Below are 6,000 nucleotides of genomic sequence, written 5' to 3'. Positions count from 1 at the left end.
TATGAATGGCCCTACTCATACACCTAGTTTTAATGGCAACATACCTTCAGTCTTTGTGGTATGTTCTTAGTAAAAAGTAATAATACAAATAATACAAAAAAACCCTGCAAATATTAAAGAGTTAATGGTATTTAACTTTATCTTGCTTTCTCATCAATTTCTAGGCTGCACCTTTCAAAGCAGGATAATATTGACCAAGCCTTATTAAACTGATTTAGAAATTATTTTTTAAAGAAAAATGCAAAATTAACAGTCCATGTTCTAACATCAATAAGCCATGTCAGAATGTACATTGATAAAACTATTGCTACCAAAAAGTACTCTCCATTGATGGAGAGTATCCAAAATGAACAAGATGAGGGCAAGTGCTGGGCAGGCACTTCGGAAGGCATGAAATTCATACAGGGAATAGCTGGCGAAGAAAGGGTACTGTTGGCACTGACCCCTACTCAGTGAGTCAACATGGAGTTGCCACTGCAACAAGAAAAAATCTCTTTAAGGGATTTATTGGCAAATACACTGTATCATCTAAGACACCATTAATTATTCTAATTTTTTCATTACTGGTGAGGCTCGGCTGGCCCACAGCGTCCTATTGTGGACATCACATTCGAGTGTCTTGGGGAGAGCAACAAGAATACAAGAATCATAGAAGTATGGGAAAACATCACAATTTGAAACAAAAAGTGAGGTCTGAAGGGGACACATACCTCATGATAGCTTTACATGTATATGTAGAAGGGTGTCGTAAACAGGGTAACATTAGTTGTCCTCCACAATCACAAGAGGAAGACAAAATTTAATCAATCAATCAATCAGGTTAATTTGCAGAAAGAGGGGCTTCTGCAAAAAGAGTTAATGGACACAATGAGTTGCCTGAAGAGGATATGCAGTTCACTTGAGGTTTTTAAAAGCAAGGTAAAAAAAAATGTTAGATTTGTCCTGAAATATTTTTAATCCTGCTTCACTGTGAGTAGATGCCTAATAAAAGGCCTCAGGAGGTCCTGCATTTTATGATATCGGCTGTGTACTAAAGTCTTATTGATGGAACATCCTGTTGAGGCTTTTTGCATATTTGACGTCTTTTTCAGTTCTACCTTCTCTCATTTAATGAAGATTAAAAAACAATGCCAGGAAAATTTTTTACAGTCTCGCTTATTTTCCTTTACGCAACTGCTGTTCACCAAGAACAAAATTGTACACATAGAGGGAAGGAATGGGTAGAGATGTTGCTGCTCCTGGTCGCCTGGGGACTACCATCTTCAGCAGTGGGTTAAGCTGGAGCAGCAGCAGATTTTTTTTCTTATTTTTTCCCCCTTTTCAAAGCCATTCTCTCCTGCTAACAGCTTGGGGAGGGTGCTTATTGTATCTGGTGGCATCCTCAGCTAAGCTCTGGCTGGGCTTTGCGTTTATTCCATTTACTGTATTTCCCTTTCAAAGTAGAGCAATATTAACATACTTTTTCTCATTGGTTATATTCAAACACCTTTATCCACCCGGTTGCCTTGAACAGACTGGTTAGCACTGGTTTCCAATTAGCCTTAAAATATTAATTCATCACTCTGCTCATTACTTTAAAAAAAGAAAAGGATTTTCTTTTTGTGTCTTTTTCACCCTCTGATCACAAAAGAAGGTGGCTCAGTTGAAAGGCTCACTTTCTTTCTCAAAACTAACACATTTTGCAGTACCAGAAATCCGAAAGTTCAGTCACTGATTCTTGCAGAAGACCTCAGGGAGAGACTAAGTGAATTTATTTGAAATTGAAGTGCTGATACTTTCTGATTTATTTCCTCTTCCCTCCTTACATGGTGATGCTACAACAGTTTAGATCCATTTAGGGTGGGGCAGCTGTGGCCTCACTCCTGGCCATGCCTGACCATCTTCTCATTGCCTGACCTTCTGGAGAGCCTGCCCAGGGATCTAAACTGCCTGGAAATGAACTGTGAGGTTTGTCAGGTGAGGCTTCAGCCCTTCCAGCCCACAGAGCAGGGGTGAGCTGAGATCGTGGGGGGTGCAGGGGATGCATGGCTGGAGTCTGCAGTGCCCCGACAGCTCCGCTGAACCCCACCTTTAGCTTCACCCAGCAGAGCACAAGCACAGTTTGACGGGCTGGAGGCAAACTGGGAACCATTGCAGCTCCCCCCTCTCTCTGGCTGGGGATATTTCATGTTTTTTTAGGGAAAGGTGCCAACCCTTGGTCCAGGGAGAGTGGCGTGGAGGAGGGCTGAGGCCGAGGGGCCCCAAGGGCCTGCACTGGCTGTAGCGGGTGAGGGCAGAGCGCTTTTTCGCCCATGAACGTCACTGAAGGGCAACAGAAACTGTTCACGAATTCGGGTCAAAATCTGGGCAGAATGAGCTCTGGGAGCCAAACGTGCGTTTGTTTCCTCCAGAAAATCGCCTACAGTAACGCTGACGCTCCACGGCTCCAGCAATGAAAAGGACGCAGAACAACATGCCTCAAACCCAGTGTTTTGGCCCCTCCGTTGCCACCCTCCCCCCTCCGCCGCACCCGTTGTTTTGCAGAGGAAACACTCGGGTTTGTCCCCGGGGCTGGCCGGGCTCTCGGCAAAACACCGCGGGGCCGGCCCGCACGCCCACCGGCGTCCAGGCCCCAGCCGCGGCCCCGTCAGCCGCGGGACGGCGCGGGGGGCGGTGCGGGCTGCGGCGGGCGGGCCCGGCCCGGCCCCGGGGCGGTGCGGCGCGGCGCTCGGCCCCGGCAGGGAAGGGCCCGACCGCCCCTACGCGACCAGCCGCCGCCGTCGCGGCGGGAGAGGTGACAAGCTGCTGCGCGGCGCCGCTTCCGCCCGGGTGGGAGAAGCGGGTGCCCCCTCCTCCGCGCCCCGCTCTGAGGTAAGGCAGCCGCCCGCGCCGGCGCCAACCTCTCCGCGCCGGCCCTCGCCCCGCGGCCGCGGGGGGACAGCGGGTCCCGCGGTGTCTCCGTGTGTCCCCCCCCCCCCCCCCGCCGCGGGGCCGGGCCGCGCGGGGACGTTGCGGGTGCGCCGCGGCGGGAGTTGCGTTTCTCCGCCGCCCTGGGGAGTGGCGGCGGCGGTGCCGGCGGCCCCGGGGGAGCCTGGCGGCGGCCCGCGGCGCCTCCCTGCGCAGGGAGCGGCCGCCGGGGCGCACCCAGCCGAGCCGCTGCCCGTCCCGCTGCACCTGGGCGGGCGGTGGCCGCCCCCGAGCCCGCCTCGGCCTCTGCTCCTGGTGCCGCCCCGCCGAGGGCGCGGGAAGGCGCCCCGAGCCCGGCGGTGGTTGGGGTGCCCCCCTGCCCCCAGCCGCTCGTTTCCCCCTCGGTGCTTTTGGGGAGCCGCCGCGGCGTGGGACGGGGCGGGGGGCGGCGGGCGCAGCTGCCTGCCGGTGGCGTCTGGTTCGGCGGTGATTTACGGTTTTGTTAACTCAGCGTTTGGCACGGCGTGCTTGCGGGGAGCAGCGGCGAGCGGGACTCCCAAGTTTGTGTTACTTCTGGAAAGGAGAGGAGAAGGGCTCCGTGGGGCCGTGGCCGCCCCAGCGGCTTCTTCCAAATCGCCCCCCTCCTATGACCCCGCGCTTCTGCGCTGCGGTCAGCAGGGAATAAGGCTGGGCAGGTTTGGGTGGGGGGAATTGTCACCCGTGAAGGTGAGCGTGACAGGAGGGAAAAACTGTCAGGAATTAAAATGTTTTTCTTACTACAAGTTTTGTGTGGAAACCCTATATATATATTCCTTGTACGTACATATACGTATATCTATGTATACATGGAAAATATACACGTCTTTTTTGAGCTATGAGAACATTGCCTATAGGCTTCTGTTTCCAGATGTTTTGTTTTCAGTTTCTTTTACGCATATTTGCATTTCTGCTGGGAGGGGAACAGCCAGCAGTAACGTTGCTGCATATGTGTTTGAACAGTAGCACAGAACAACTTGTGTGCCTTGGGTTCAGCTGCGGAGGGTATCCATGTGGGATTAATATACTTAAACGATCATGTCACACTGATGTATCTTGTTCAGACCTGTAGATTTTTAAAGCAGTGTGGACGTGTAGGTAGTAGCGGAAGTGTAATTCATTTTAAAAATGCGACTTGGACTAGTGCTTGTGATGTTAACGTGGTATTTCATACCTTGGTAAACATGCATAGATTTAGCCATCTGTCCTCCCTTTTCCCTTCGTGTGTGCACATACCACACTGTGCAAATGAAAAAGGTATCTGTAGTAGGCTTTAGGGCCAAATATGTATTTAAACTCTTCTGGGAAACGCTCTAAAGTTACTGTCAAGGACTAGTAGAAAGCTGCTTTCGTTCAGTTTTTGAGTATGTTTTTAAAAAAAGAAAAAGTTCCTTCAGCATCAGTGATGCCAATTTGTAACTTGTATTTGGCGTTACTGCTATTTGCATACATCCCGTACAGCTAATACTGCTGCTGGGAAGCGTGTCATTCTTCCTGCTGTAGACAAGGCCCTTTTGTGTAGTGTCAACTTCGTGTGCTTTTAGAGGGTGTATGAACGCTGGGTAGAGCCCTGCGTTTTTTCTCTCCTGTGATAAGGTGGTCAAGGGCTGCCAGCTGGCGTTGTTCATTGGAGATCTTAGCACCAAAACTTCTGACACAGGCTGGAGCTTAGAGTTGGGGCATGTCAGCCTTTGGCACTTGCTGTAGTTGCTGGCGTATGCTATGGCTCATCTACCTGCGATCAAAATTTGAAATAGCAGTGGGCTACAGCAGGGATTTGAACTAGTGTAAGGGTCTGTCTGGCCCTCCAGGGTAACTTGCAGGACAGTGGCTATACAATAATGTTTTCCTATAGCTGACGAGATGGGCTGTTTTGTTGTGGTATCTTTGCTGTCACCACATTTACTGCCCTCTCTGAAGAAACGGCCCGTTTTTAGACATGAGCCGACCTGCCAAAATCTCAGATCTTTGGCATTGGTATGTTTGGGATTGTGAGTTTGAAATCTTCATTTGAGCATCATTTTCTTAAATTTGGCTTTTCTAGAATAACAGTTGTCATGAGAAGATTAAAAATAAAGTCTACTTGCTGCTAACACTTGGTGGGTGAAATTTTCATCTCTTCTACTACAGCTGCTCTGTAGTTTCTCTGCTAGTTGCAGAGTCTCTAGAATAGTAGTATGCAGTACTAAATCGACTACTTTTTCTACTAACGTAGGGATTCTTAAACTCTTGTATACCCACTGTAGCAAAAGTGGTACATGAATCCTGCCACCAGTGGCATGTGACTGCCAGTTTGGGAACCTTCTCAGTCTTGCTTTTTCTTGGGTTAAAAGCTTGGCTACAAGACACTGGAAAAAGTTCTGTTAAAATTTATGGCAGGAAGAAGAAAAAACATATTAAATTGGTATTCCCATTGCTGCCTGATGGTGTTAGATGTTTTTGATTCCTCTGGGGTAGCTCTTGGAATCTCAGCAACACTGCGTGATTATTTTACTCCTTACGCTGCTGAGTAAAATTATACAGCCTAATTTATTTAGGTTTGGCATGTTCTCACTGAAACTCATGCCGTGCTAGGTGAATGAACAATCTACTTGTTTATAGTGCCTTTTTTTCCCCCACTTTTAATAGGCCCTCATAGGTCTTATTGTGGTTCTACTGGAAGGTTTCAGAATTTGATCCAACTTGCCAATAAAAACAGAAGTAAAGAACCATGAACCATATTAAACCTGTTATCGGAGAAGGTATTTTCATACTGTCAGTTATTAGGGTAGAAATCTCACTTCAGATGGCTCCAGCCAGTCCTACAATCACATTTACTGCTCTTTTATAAATTTTTTTCTGGCAGTTTATTGTTAGCTGTCTGGGGCTGAAGTGCCCAGGACAGATGTGAACACGCTACCTTCATCTTTGCAGAACTACAGAGTAACCTAATTGGCTTCCAGGTCTCACTGTATTTCTCTTCATGTCTCTCTATCATAATTCAGACTGTTTCTGTCTACTTGTACTCCTTTCCAGATGGCTTTTACCAATCAAATCTTTGCTGGATCACTTTTCCCCATATGAATTATTATTCATTTT

General features: G+C 48.6%; 1 protein-coding gene across 5 annotated transcripts in view; it reads left to right on the top strand.

Annotated features, from left to right (window-relative positions):
* Positions 1-2,724: 2,724 nt before the first annotated feature.
* MBNL2 (muscleblind like splicing regulator 2) overlaps positions 2,725-6,000 on the top strand; it is a 109,440-nt gene continuing 106,164 nt past the window's right edge. For 4 of the 5 annotated variants that reach the window (XM_068395584.1, XM_068395580.1, XM_068395585.1 and 1 more), the window contains exon 1: positions 2,762-2,850. The gene's annotated coding sequence lies outside the window, so the exon portion shown is untranslated. Of the gene's footprint in view, positions 2,851-6,000 lie in introns of all 5 variants that reach the window. The other variant, XM_068395588.1, reaches the window with a different exon arrangement.

The sequence above is a fragment of the Nyctibius grandis genome, chromosome 2, assembly GCF_013368605.1.
Source record: "Nyctibius grandis isolate bNycGra1 chromosome 2, bNycGra1.pri, whole genome shotgun sequence".
Lineage (NCBI taxonomy): Eukaryota > Metazoa > Chordata > Aves > Nyctibiiformes > Nyctibiidae > Nyctibius > Nyctibius grandis.
This window is presented reverse-complemented; position numbering and strand designations above follow the sequence as displayed.